Here is a 13,871-nt window from a genome sequence, read left to right on the forward strand (position 1 = left end):
AGGGTCAAGGTAGGATGCATATGGTCAAGTGGGCTTGAAATTCGAATCTTTAATTAACTTAAACTTCCCACCTAACCTATGTCAACCTAAACAATTCTAAACAAACCTAGCTATCTATTCTTTACTTTTTCACACACTCATGCATTTCCTTTTGATTACCACACATATGCATTGAATTTATGGAACTTTTAAACTTTGGGACATTTTGTTCCCTTTTTGTTGCATTTTTTTAAGATAAAATATATACAAGAACATCAATGCATATGGTTCACACATGATTAATACATGAGTATGTACCCTATTCCTAAAATTTTTCTTTAACAAAAACACACACAAACTTTTATCTTTACCCAATGTTCCCAACTTCCCAAAATCAAATGATAAACACTTCTCACTAGCTTAAGCTAATCGAAGATCCAAATAAGGGACATTTATTATTTTTCACTTAAGCTTGTAATGTGCTACAATTATGAACAAATGGGTTAAGCATAGGCTCAAGATTGGTTAACAATGGGAGATAAAAGGTTAGCTATTTGGGTAAGTGAGCTATTTGAACAATGGCCTCAATCATATAAATGCATGTATACACAAAATAATAGACATAAAGAATCAAACAAATCAAAGATTACAATCATAGGAAGAGAATAATGCACACAAGAATGAAAATAAGTGGTCGTACATGATGTAACCACACAATTAGGCTCAAATCTCACATGCTTGTGTTCTTTGCTCAAAACATGATCCACAAATGTATAATTCAAGCAAGTTCTAAAAAATTTTTTCAACCAATTGGGTGGTACCCTAAAAATGAATTTCTTGGAAATTTTCATCATATTGACTGAGCTTATTCTAATGCAATGTTGTGATTTAGAAATTTTTTTTTTATTTTTCCTAGTTTACCCCTTTTTTCAATCAAAACACAATTCTTATATAAAAAGGGTTAACTAGATTTTTAACAATCCCAAAATATTTTTCTAATCACAATAAAAAACTAAGATGCAATATATAAAAGACAAAGTGATCTAAAAGACAATGTGCAAAATGAAATAAAATAGCAGAAAATAGAGGTAGATGTCCGAAAGTTCACCACATAAATGCAAACACCGGTCACGAACAGTGACCTCCCCACACTTTAGAATCAAGCATCGCCCTCAATGCTACTGCTGAAGCTCGAGATGGAGGTCAACAATCGCACCGGGCTGTGGCTCAGGCTCAGGCTATGGAACTGGGATCGGCTGTGGCTCTGACTGTGGTTTTGGAGTGTCCTGCTGAACCTCAGGAGGGTGCTAAACCTCTGTGGTGACCTGTGTCTCTGGAGGTGCATCCTGATGAGTCGGCTCCTCGTCATGCTCTTCACCATGCTCCTCCTCCTGATCCTGCTCGTCGGAGGCGGGAGAGTCTGGGAGCGGAGGTAGCTCGATGCCCTGTGATATAAACACCTGGTTGATGCGGTCGAGACGTCGCATGACACGACGCTCGAAGCGCTCCATAAAGCGAAGTAGGTGCAGCACCAACAGGTTAGTCGGCTTAGGTGCTGGTGGTGGTGGTAAGGATGTTGCGGCTGCTGAAGTAGAGGGGGGTCCTGCTGCTACGGCTGATGACGAGGGCTGAGCTGCCTCCTCTACTGCTCTGGCTCGAGAACGGCGTTTGGGTGGGGGCTTCTCGTGCACCCACCCACCCCATGGAATGGTAACCTCTTTGTCGTCATCATCTGGGGGTGGTGGTGTCACATCATCATCCTCCCACAGAACATCAGCCATCTCGATCATGCTGGTGACTAGTGTAGGAAAGGGCAACAGGCCACGGATATGCACGCGCCACATACTCTGCCTGATCAGCCAGGGGAAGTTCACCTCCTTCCCCTCCATCACACACCCAATCAGAACTAGCATATCCATCGGAATCTCTGAGAAGTGAGTGGTGGGGAAGACATAGTGGGCGAAGATATGCTGCCAAGTCCTAGCCTCCCTCACAGATATGTGAAACGCATCCTCTTGGGCTTCTTGTTCCCAGAATCCATCACCCAAGGGGCGTTAGGTGTGGCAATCACGCGCTTAAGTGCCTCATAGTCAAATGTCATGCAGCGGATAGCCACCTCTGCCTGCTTATAGGCGCAGGTGTCATCAGGACGATGGTGGCAAAGCAGTGCATCCCCAATAGCAGCCACAGTGATCATAATCTCTCTACCCCGTAGCTGAATTGAATCAAGAGTGGCCCGAAAGAAGTTGCAATAAAATTCCCTCACCCATGAAGTGTTAATCCTCCCCAAATCTCTATCAAGAAAGTCCAATCCCAACTATAGAATGCAGGTGTTACTGGCACGCCTCACATCATTGGGAAGGAGCAGTTTCTTCTCAATGTTTAGATTCTTCTTCCGAAAATTAGGGAAGCGCAGTTCATAGTAAAGATTTGGAAATTTGATTGGGTCAGTGGAAGGCAACAACTAATTTTCCTTGTCCTCTTCATTCAGGGAATTTTTAGCATAGTTTGCATAAGGAGAAGAGGTAGAGGTTTTAGAGCGCTTTCTCTTTTTAGAAGAAGTGGCTATAGCTTTTCCTTTGTCTGACATCCTGAAAAACAGAGATGATACAATATAAGCAGCTAGCCAAGCAGATATGAAGCACTCAAAGCAAAGCATATTCATGAAGTGAATAAAGAAAAGAGATTTCTTAGAATACGAGCAACAAAATTCAGAATTCAAATCAAGTTTCAAACCAAGAATTCAAACCACATTTGCACATTACTTGTTTACTAAGCCTAGGAAACACCATATCCAAAAGAATGATCAAAAGAGTTATGTTGAAAACCAAAAGAAGTTAGTTAGTTAAACAAGTTAAAGTTAGAAATCAGTTGAAAATCAGTGATATGGTGGTTACCGGCTCAATTCAAAAGGGAATGTACAAAATAAGAATGTAAGCACACTCACAATCATGAAATGCATCAAGTCATTGATGATGAAATATAATACTGCTAGAAAGCAACTAATATGAAAATAAGTCATTAATCAATGTGAAGATCACTAGTGGTGTTGGTGAAATTAAAACCTTGAGAATTAAATAAATCAAACAACAATTAACACCAATTCCAACAATGCATACAAGCCACAAGTTCAAATAAGAATGGAAAACCTCATGATCCATGTGACTTAATGAGATTAGATACGGATATAATGAATCAATTAGTCACATAGATTAAAAACTTTCAAACTTGTGTGTTTATGCAAAAGAGGCGCAAGATTTCAAGAGAGCTTCAAGTTATGGTCAGTTTGAAAACTTACTTAACCATGCAATGCATATAAGCAATTTAGCATTGCAAGCAAGCAAAGAGTATTAGAAGCATGACCAAAACCTGTAAATATGTCCTTGAGGAGTTTCCAAAACCATTTAGGCAACAAAATTCTATTTGACACAGAAATCATCAAATAGAAGTTTTTTACACCCATCAAAATAATGTCATTTCATGAAACATAGTTAGGAAAAATCTGACAGCATTTCAGCAGCAAATTGGCCATTTTCCAAATTCAAACAGTCAAGTCAATTTCATATAAATTCATTAAAAACAAAAAGCACAAAAACCATGTATGAGTCCATATGAATTGAACAAATAGCCAATAGTTCAGTAGTAAGGCATTAAAAGGCAGTTTAGACCAATTCAGCCAGCAACAAGCAGTTTTGAACAATCAAGCAACCAGTAGGTATGAGGAGAGAAATATTCAATAATAGCAAGCCAAGGAAAGTTAATGCAACAGCATCAATCAGCCCAAATGAGCATATGGCAAATCAATAAAACAGAGCAATCTCACACAGCGGTAAAAATTCAAACAAGCCTAAATCCACTACTCAGCCCAGATTCGATAACCACCTAATTAAACTAAACTAACTAACTAAGCTAATTAAACTAAATTAACAAAAAATTTCATTAACTAACTAGAGTAAAGGAATGGAGTAAAACAAGGGAGAAGGGTGTGGACCTGGAATGCAGAGGCAGGGAGTGAGAGAGATTGGGAAAGGAAAGGGGCGAAGCAGCAACGTGGAGATGCTTCCCAGGAGCGGTGGCGGCGCAGCGGAGCTCGCGACAGTGGGCAGTGGCTGGTTGCAGAGAGTGAGAGAGGGAGGGAGAGCGAGGAAGAGGGAGGCGTGTGGCGACGACGGTGGCGATGGTCACGGGACGCTCGCCGGAGGATGGCCGGTTGCTGGGAGATTGAAGGTTGAAGGTTGGAAATGGAGGGAGAGGAAGGAAATTGAACGTTGGAGGGGAAAAGAGGGTTGGGGCGCGACTATGCTAGGGCTCTCGCATCCCTGGTTAAATGGGATTTTTGAATCCACGCGTGCGCGCACCGTGCGCGTCCGCGTGGGTGGGAAAATTAGGGATTGGCGCGAAAGCGCCATTTGCGTTTGCGCGTAGATGGGAAAATTGGCGATGGGCGCGGACGCGTACGGTGCGCATCCGCGCGGTTGAGCTGGGCCAGAGGCACAAAGGGGGCTCAGAGTTGGCACAACTCTCGGGTTCTTTGGCTTGGGTGATGCTAAAACGCATCGACGCGCACGCGCACTGTACGCGTTCGCGTGGATGGCTTGAGCTTATGAAATGGGCGCGGAGGCTCCAAGTGCTCCAACGCGTGAGTGAAGAAACACGAAGGGGTGCGGACGCGTACAGCATGCGTCCGTGTGGGTTGAGGCACAGAGTTGGCCCAAAAGTGGCACAACTCTCTGGTCCTTGGCCCAGAAAACTTAAATGTGCAGCTCGCGCGCGCGCTATGCGCTTGCGCATGGCTGGGGTTTTTTCTTTTTCTTTTTTTTTTTCATTATCATCAAAAAGAGCTTATAATCCTCCCAATCTCCTCTAAGACTCTAAAACCAGCTAAGATGCAAAATTAAGCACATTTTGAAATATTGGAGATTTTTTTCAAACAAATTGAGGAAACTTGCAATCCAAGCAAAAACTCAAATTCAGAGAATCATCCCTAATAAAAGCATAGAATGTATAAACACCTTAGCAAGCAAAGCAAAATATAGTAAGAATTAAAGAAATTATATACAATGGAACCCAATTCATTCATTCATTATATCTACAAGAGAATGGAAAGAGTTTACCATGGTGGGGTGTCTCCCACCAAGAACTTTTGGTTTAAGTCCTTAAGTTGGACATTTGGTAGGCTCCTTGTCAAGGTGGCTTATGCTTGTATCCATCCTTGAACCTCCAAGAGTGCTTGTTCTTCAATCGGTTGTCAGAAGTTCCAACCATCTTCACCAAGCTTGGGTGAGGTTCTCTCCAAGACATGAGCTCCCAAAATTGACTTCCGAAGTGTGATCCAGGATCCCATATCTTATCTTCGCACCCGTCTTCTAGTTGATTGCCTTGACTCTGTCCGGGTGACGAGAAAGCAAAATTCTCATGAAAGTACCAAACTATTCTCCTAGACCCATTTAATTGAGCATTACACCAATCCATGCTCTTCAATTTTGAGCTTCCAACCATAATGAGTCTAGATTTAGAACGCCAACCACTAAACATCCTCCTCTTCCGCTTAATTCCACAAAGCGCCCTAAGTTGGCCATCCGTCTCAAGCAAACCATACTCAAGTGGGATAATAAAGCTGAGAGTTAAAAGTTTTACCCACTCAAGCAAAGAATTGGATGGCGAACTAGGTGGAGGAGTTCCTAAAGATCTTGATAAAGCATGCTCTACTCCCGTCCATCCTCTTCTAGAGGCTTCCACCACTTGGCAAGGTTTTTCAAGTCTCTCCTCTTGCCAAGCTTCCTCAAGTTCGCATTGTTCTTCACCAATTTCTTCTATCTCTTCCCCATCACTCTCATCATAGATAGGAGGTCTAGTGAAGTCTACCTCATCATCAAGTCTAAGCATTTTGGGGAAGGACTCTTCAAACTCAAAAGGATCATATGTTGATACAGAATCATCATAGATAGGAGGGCTTGTTGCTTTGAACACTTCTTCCAGTTCTTCACTCACAATAGGTCTGGGAGGTTGCACATCCTCCTCAACCTTGCTTTCTAGTCTGCTGGGAGAAGGCTCAACAAGGTCGTCAAGGGGATTAATCAATGTGGGCAAAAAATCACTAGTGATGGAATCCATTTCCTGGTCAATTTCCTTTAACTCTCCGTTTACTTTCGCAACTTTACTCTCCTCTTTAACATCTCTTCCAAACTCCTTGGAAGAGGGCTCTTCAACTCGAGATTCCTTAATGTGCTCAACATAATCCAAACATCCACCCACTACTTGCTTTTGTTCGCTAATTTCTACCTTCTCCTCTTGTTGCACTCCTTGCTTCAACTCTTCTCCCTCACCATGGAGCTTCAAGTTCACTCCCTTACTAAGCTCCTTGATTGTTTCTCCACATTCAACAATGGGGGTACTTAGGGTACATGAGCTTAGGTGGGATGTTAAGTGACTCACGGCTTCTACTATGCCGGCCATCCTTGCTCTTAGCTCCTTAAACTTAGTTTCATGCTCCTCTTGTCGCCTTAAGATACGAGATTCAAGGTCTCTCAGTTCTAACATGAAGGCTTCATCAGGAGGTGGGGGTGGAAGATAGGGTTCATTATTTGAGGGAAGATTGTTGATGTTGGAAGGTGGTTCATATTGATGGAATTCTTGAGGTCAGTACAAAAAAAAGAGTTTAAAATGGCATTGATATTATGGTGGTTTTAAAGAACCGCCGTAATACCCGGTTATTATGGCATTTTTGGTTGCTGCCATAATGTTTGCTGGCGGTTCTGGTGATTATGGCGGTTTTGAACCGCTGTTTTCACACGTATATAAAACAAAAGAATTACAACCCTAGCCTCATTAAACAAAACACAGTAACGGCGCTCTCGATCTACCTTCTCTCTCCTTCGTCTCCTCCATGCTCCGACAACACCGTTCTTCCCTCCCGGCTTCTTCTCTCTCCGCCGGTTACGATTTCTCTAGGTACTTCTCCCTCTCTGCCAGTTACTGATTTGTTTCTTTGCAGCTCCCTCACAAGTTCTCTAGGTACCTCTCCCTCTTCGCCAGTTACTGATTTCTTCGTGTTTTCTCACAAAGGAAACAATAGTGTTAGCATCATCAGTGCGGGTAGGAATTGCTTCCACCCATTTGGAAACATAATCCACAGCTAACAATATATAAAAATATCCATTAGAATTTGGAAATGGACCCATGAAGTCAATGCCCCAAACATCAAAAATTTCACAGAAAAGCATAATTTGTTGAGGCATCTAATCCCTCCTGGATATATTACCAAATTTTTGGCATGGGAGACAAGATTTACAAAACTCAGCAGCGTCTCTAAAAAGAGTAGGCCACCAGAATCCACAGTCTAGGATCTTCCTAGCTGTTCTTTGAGGGCCAAAGTGTCCTCCACTCTCGGATGAGTGACAGGCCTCTAAAATGGACTGGAATTCTGATTGAGTCACACAACGTCTAATTACCTGGTCAGTGCCACATCTCCATAAATATGGGTCATCCCATATATAATATTTAGACTCGCTTTTCAGCTTGACTCTTTGATGCTTAGAAAAGTTTGGGAAAATGTGTGGCTAACTAGATAATTAGCTACAGGTGCGTACCAGGGGGCTACCTCAGATACTGCTTGTAGGTTATCAAAAGGAAAATTATCATCTATAGGAGTAGATTCATCCTTAATATGCTCAAGCCGACTCAAGTGGTCTGCCACTAAATTCTTGTTACCACTCCTATCCTTAATTTCTAAATCAAATTCTTGTAATAGCAGTATCTAACGTATAAGCCTTGGTTAGGACTCCTTTTTAGCTAATAGATACTTTAAAGCTGCATGATCCGAATACACTACTACTTTAGTACCAAGTAAATAAGCTCGGAATTTATCCAGAGTAAAAACAATAGCAAGAAGCTCTTTCTCAGTAGTAGTATAATTGAACTGGGCAGTGTCTAAAGTCTTAGACGCATAAGCAATAACAAAAGGATCCTTACCTTCATACTGAGTCAGCGCTGCTCCTACTGTATGGTTGGAAGCATCGCACATGATTTCAAACGGCTCGCTCCAGTCTGGTCCTCTCACAATTGGAGCTTGAGTCAGAGCGGTCTTCAGTTTATCAAACGCGTCTTTACAATCCTCACTGAACTCGAACTCTATATCCTTCTGTAGTAATCTGGATAAGGGAAGTGCTACCTTGCTAAAGTCCTTAATAAATCTCCTGTAAAACCTGCATGGCCAAGGAACGAACGGACTTCCCTCACAGAAGAGGGGTAAGGTAAACTAGAAATAACATTCACCTTTGCTGGGTCTATAGAAATGCCAGTATTAGATACCACATGTCCTAATACAATCCCTTGTTTTACCATAAAGTGACATTTTTTAAAATTTAATACAAGGTTTGTATTGACACATCTATCCAATACTCTAGATAATCCAGCTAAGCAAAGGCTAAAAGAATCACCATAAACGCTAAAATCATCCATGAAAACTTCCATACAGTCCTCAATAAGATTAGAGAAGAGACTCATCATACACCTTTGGAAAGTAGCTGGTGCATTGCACAAGCCAAAGAGCATTCTTTTGTAAGCATAAATCCCAGAAGGACATGTAAAAATGGTCTTTTCTTGATCCTTAGGAGCTATATGAATCTGGAAATAACCTGTGTAACCATCTAAAAAGTAATAATGTGATTTACCTGACAGGTAATCCAGCATTTGATCAATAAATAGAAGTGGGTAGTGATCCTTACGGGTGGCTTGGTTGAGACGCCTGTAATCAATGCAGACTCTCCAAGCATTCTGAACTCTAGTTGCTATGAGCTCTCCATGCTCATTCTTCACTGTAGTGACTCCAGACTTCTTGGCACCACTTGTACTGGGCTGACCCATTCACTGTCTGAAATGGGATAGATGATCCCTGCTTCCAATAGTCTGGTCACTTCCTTTTTGACAACTTCCAGGATAGTGGGATTCAATCTTCTTTGGGGTTGGCGGACAGGTCTTGCTCCCTCTTCTAGAAAAATTCTGTGCTCACATACTTGAGGGTTGATTCCTACTATGTCTGCCAAACTCCACCCAATTGCCTTCTTATGCCTCCTTAGCACATTGATGAGCAGATAATTTATACGCTTTTTGGCATTGTTTTTAGTATGTTTTTAGTAGAATCTAGTTACTTTTATAGATGTTTTCATTAGTTTTTATGTTAAATTCACATTTCTGGACTTTACTATGAGTTTGTGTGTTTTTCTGTGATTTCAGGTATTTTCTGGCTGAAATTGAGGGACTTGAGCAAAAATCAGATTCAGAGGTTGAAGAAGGACTGCTGATGCTGTTGGATTCTGACCTCCCTACACTCAAAGTGGATTTTCTGGAGCTACAGAACTCAAAATGGTGCGCTTCCAATTGTGTTGGAAAGTAGACATCCAGGGCTTTCCAGCAATATATAATAGTTTATACTTTGGCCAAGAATAGACGACGTAAACTGGCGTTCAACGCTAGCTCTCTGCCCAATTCTGGAAAGGGCCAGAAAGGGATCAAAAACCAGAGTTGGACGCCAGAAATGGATCAAAACCTGGCGTTAAACTCCACAAATGGCCTCTGCACGTGGAAAGTTAAAGCTCAGCCCAAGCACACACCAAGTGGGCCCCGGAAGTGGATTTATGCATCAATTACTTACTTCTGTAAACCCTAGTAGCTAGTTTATTATAAACAGGACCTTTTACTATTGTATTAGATATCCTGGATTGTATTCTGATCCTGTGATCACATTTTAGGGGGCTGGCCATCTCGGCCATGCCTGGACCTTTCACTTATGTATTTTTAACGGTAGAATTTCTAGACTCCATAGATTAAGGTGTGGAGCTCTGCTGTTCCTCAAAGATTAATGCAAAGTACTACTGTTTTCTATTCAATTCATCTTATTTCGCTTCTAAGATATTCATTTGCACTTCAACCTGAATGTGATGAACGTGACAATCATCATCATTCCCTATGAACACGTGCCTGATAACCACTTCCGTTCTACATTAGAATTGAATGAGTATCTCTTAGATCTCTTAATCGGAATCTTCGTGGTGTAAGCTAGAATGATGGCAGCATTCAAGAGAATCCGGAAGGTCTAAACCTTGTCTGTGGTATTCCGAGTAGGATTCAATGACTGAATGACTGTGACGAGCTCCAAACTCGCAATCGCCGGGCGTAGTGACAGACGCAAAAGGATAGTAAATCCTATTCCAGCATGATCGAGAACCGACAGATGAATAGCCGTGCCGTAACAGGGTGCGTTGACCATTTTCACTGAGAGGATAAGATGAAGCCATTGACAAGGGTGATGCCTCCAGACGATTAGCCGTGCCGTGACAGGGCATTTGGATCATTTTCCCGAGAGAAGACCGAAAGTAGCCATTGACAATGGTGATGTATCACATAAAGCCAGCCATGGAAAGGAGTAAGACTGATTGGATGAAGATAGCAGGAAAGCAGAGGTTCAGAGGAACGAAAGCATCTCTATTCGCTTATCTGAAATTCTCACCAATGAATTACATAAGTATTTCTATCCTTTATTATTTATCTTTTAACTATCTAATCCAATCACATTTAACCCTACCTGACTGAGATTTGCAAGGTGACCATAGCTTGCTCCATACCAACAATCTCCGTGGGATTCGACCCTTACTCACGTAAGGTATTACTTGGACGACCCAGTGCACTTGCTGGTTAGTAGTGCGAAGTTGTGAACCATGGTATTGGCATCATATTTTTGGCGTCATTACCAGGGAAAGAAAGAGCGATGAATTTTACATAATTAAAGTGTAATCACAATTTCTGCGCACCAAGTTTTTGCCACCGTTGCCGGGGATTGTTCGAGTTTGGACAACTAACGGTTCATCTTGTTGCTCAGATTAGGAAAATTTTTCCTTTTGTTTTAATTTTCAAAAAATTTTTTCAAAAATCTTTCAAAAAAATTTCTCATCAGTTTTCGAAAAAAAAAATAATAATAAAAATGTTTTCAAAAATATATTTTTCTTCAGAATTTTTAAGAATGAATTCTAGTGTTTCATAAAGCATGTTGAAGCCTGGTTGGCTGTAAAGCCACGACTGTAGGGCATGTTAGGCGTGTCATGTCTGGATACATACTAAATCTTGGCTGGCTATTAAGCCATGCCTGACCCTTTGATTGGAGCTTTAGACTAAAGAGCATAAGATTCCTGGAATTCATATTAAAAATTTTGGAATCCTTATTTTTCTTTTTTTTTTAAAAAAATATGATTTTCGAAAAAATTAAAAGAAAATACAAAAAAATCATAAAATCATAAAAATAAAAATAAAAAAAATATTTTTTGTGCTTCTTGATTGAGTCTTGAGTCATGTTATAAGTTTGGTGTCAATTGCATGTTCATCTTGCATTTTTCGAAAAATTCATGCATTCATAGTGTTCTTCATGATCTTCAAGTTGTTCTTGGTAAGTCTTCTTGTTTGATCTTTGCATTTGCATGTTTTGTGTCTTTTCTTGTTTTTCATATGCATTCTTGAAATCTTAGTGTCTAAGCAGTAAAAATTTCTAAGTTTGGTGTCTTGCATGTTTTCTTTGCATTAAAAATTTTCAAAAATATGTTCTTGATGTTCATCATGACATTCAAAGTGTTCTTGGTGTTCATCTTGACATTCATAGCATTCTTGCATGCATTCATTGTTTTGATCCATAACTTTCATGCATTGCATCATTTTTCTTGTTTTTCTCTCTTATCATAAAAATTCAAAAAAATTAAAAAAATATCTTTCCCTTTTTCTCTCTTAAAATTTTGAAAATTAGATTTGACTTTTTCAAAAATTTTTAAAATCTAGTTGTTTTTATGAGCAAATCAAATTTTCAATTTAAAATTCTCATCTTTTTCAAAATCTTTTTCAAAAATCAAATCTTTTTTATTTTTCTTAGTTATTTTCGAAAATTATAAAAATGTTTTTCAAAAATCTTTTTCTTAATTTTATATCATAATTTTCGAAAATAACATCATCAATTAATGTTTTGATTCAAAAATTTCAAGTTTGTTACTTACTTGTTAAGAAAGATTCAAACTTTAAGTTCTAGAATCATATTTTATGATTTCTTGTGAATCAAGTCATTAATTGTGATTTAAAAAAAAATCAAATCTTTTTTTTAAAACTAATTTCAATCACATGTTTTCAAAAATATCTTCTTATCTTACCTTTTTCAAAAATTTGATTTCAAAATATCTTTTCTAACTTCCTAACTTCTTATCTTTTCAAATTTGTTTCAACTAACTAACTAACTTTTTGTTTGTTTCTTATCTTTTTTAAAACCACCTAACTAACTCTCTCTCTCTCTAATTTTCGAAAATATCTCCCTCTTTTTCAAAATTTCTTTTTAATTAAACTAATTATTTTATTTTTTATTTGAATTTTCGAAAAACTATTAACCTTTTTCAAAAACTATTTTCGAAAATCACTAACTCTCTTTCAAAAATTATTTTCGAAAATCCTCTCCCTCTTTCATCTTATTCTATTTATTTATTCATCTACTGACATCTCTTCCTCACATCACTCACCAAATTCGAACCCCCTCTTCTATCTGTGTTCAAATTTTTTTTCTTCTTTTTCTACTAACAATAAGGAAACTCTTTACTGTGACATAGAGGATTCCTCTTCTTTTCTTTTTCTCTTCTCTTTCTTATGAGCAGGGACAAAGAAAAAAGCATTCTTGTTGAAGCTGATCAAGAACCTGAAAGGACTCTGAAGAGAAAACTAAGAGAAGTTAAATTATAACAATCCAGAGACAACCTTATTGAAAATTTCGAACAAGTAAAGGAGATGGCAGCTGAACCCAACAACAATAATGCAAGGAGGATGCTTGGTGACTTTACTGCACCTAATTCCAATTTACATGGTAGAAGCATCTCCATTCCTGCCATTGGAGCAAACAACTTTGAGCTGAAACCTCAGTTAGTTTCTCTGATGCAGCAGAACTGCAAGTTTCATGGACTTCCATCTGAAGATCCTTTTCAGTTCTTAACTGAATTCTTGCAGATCTGTGATACTGTTAAGACTAATGGAGTAGATCCTGAAGTCTACAGGCTCATGCTTTTCCCTTTTGCTGTAAGAGACAGAGCTAGAGTGTGGTTGGACTCTCAACCCAAAGACAGCCTGAACTCTTGGGATAAGCTGGTCACGACTTTCTTAGCCATGTTCTTTCCTCCTCAAAAGCTGAGCAAGCTTAGAGTGGATGTTCAAACCTTCAAACAAAAAGATGGTGAATCCCTCTATGAAGCTTGGGAAAGATACAAACAGTTGACCAAAAAGTGTCCTTCTGACATGCTTTCAGAATGGACCATCCTGGATATATTCTATGATGGTTTATCTGAGTTATCAAACATGTCATTGGATACTTCTGCAGGTGGATCCATTCACCTAAAGAAAACACCTACAGAAGCTCAAGAACTCATTGACATGGTTGCAAATAACCAGTTCATGTACACTTCTGAAAGGAATCCTGTGAATAATGGGACGCCTATGAAGAAGGGAGTTCTTGAAATTGATACTCTGAATGCCATACTGGCTCAGAACAAAATATTGACTCAGCAAGTCAATATGATTTCTCAGAGTCTGAATGGAATGCAAGCTGCATCCTATAGTACTCAAGAGGCATCTTCTGAAGAAGAAGCTTATGATCCAGAGAACCCTGCAATAGTAGAGGTAAATTATATGGGTGAACCTTATGAAAACACCTATAATCCATCATGAAAAAATCATCCAAATTTCTCATGGAAGGATCAAAAGCCTCAACAAGGCTTTAATAATGGTGGAAGAAACAGGTTTAGCAATAGCAAGCCTTTTCCATCATCCACTCAGCAACAGACAGAGAATTCTGAGCAAAATCCATCTAGCTTAGCAAATTTAGT

At 39.5% G+C, this 13,871-nt stretch overlaps 1 non-coding gene across 1 annotated transcript; it reads right to left on the reverse strand.

The window, feature by feature from the left end:
* Positions 1–13,182: 13,182 nt before the first annotated feature.
* LOC112752275 (small nucleolar RNA R71) lies at positions 13,183–13,290 on the reverse strand. The gene has a single exon (XR_003176721.1). It is a non-coding gene; the product is annotated as a small nucleolar RNA R71 (small nucleolar RNA).
* Positions 13,291–13,871: the final 581 nt, after the last annotated feature.

Source organism: Arachis hypogaea, chromosome 15, assembly GCF_003086295.3.
Source record: "Arachis hypogaea cultivar Tifrunner chromosome 15, arahy.Tifrunner.gnm2.J5K5, whole genome shotgun sequence".
Lineage (NCBI taxonomy): Eukaryota > Viridiplantae > Streptophyta > Magnoliopsida > Fabales > Fabaceae > Arachis > Arachis hypogaea.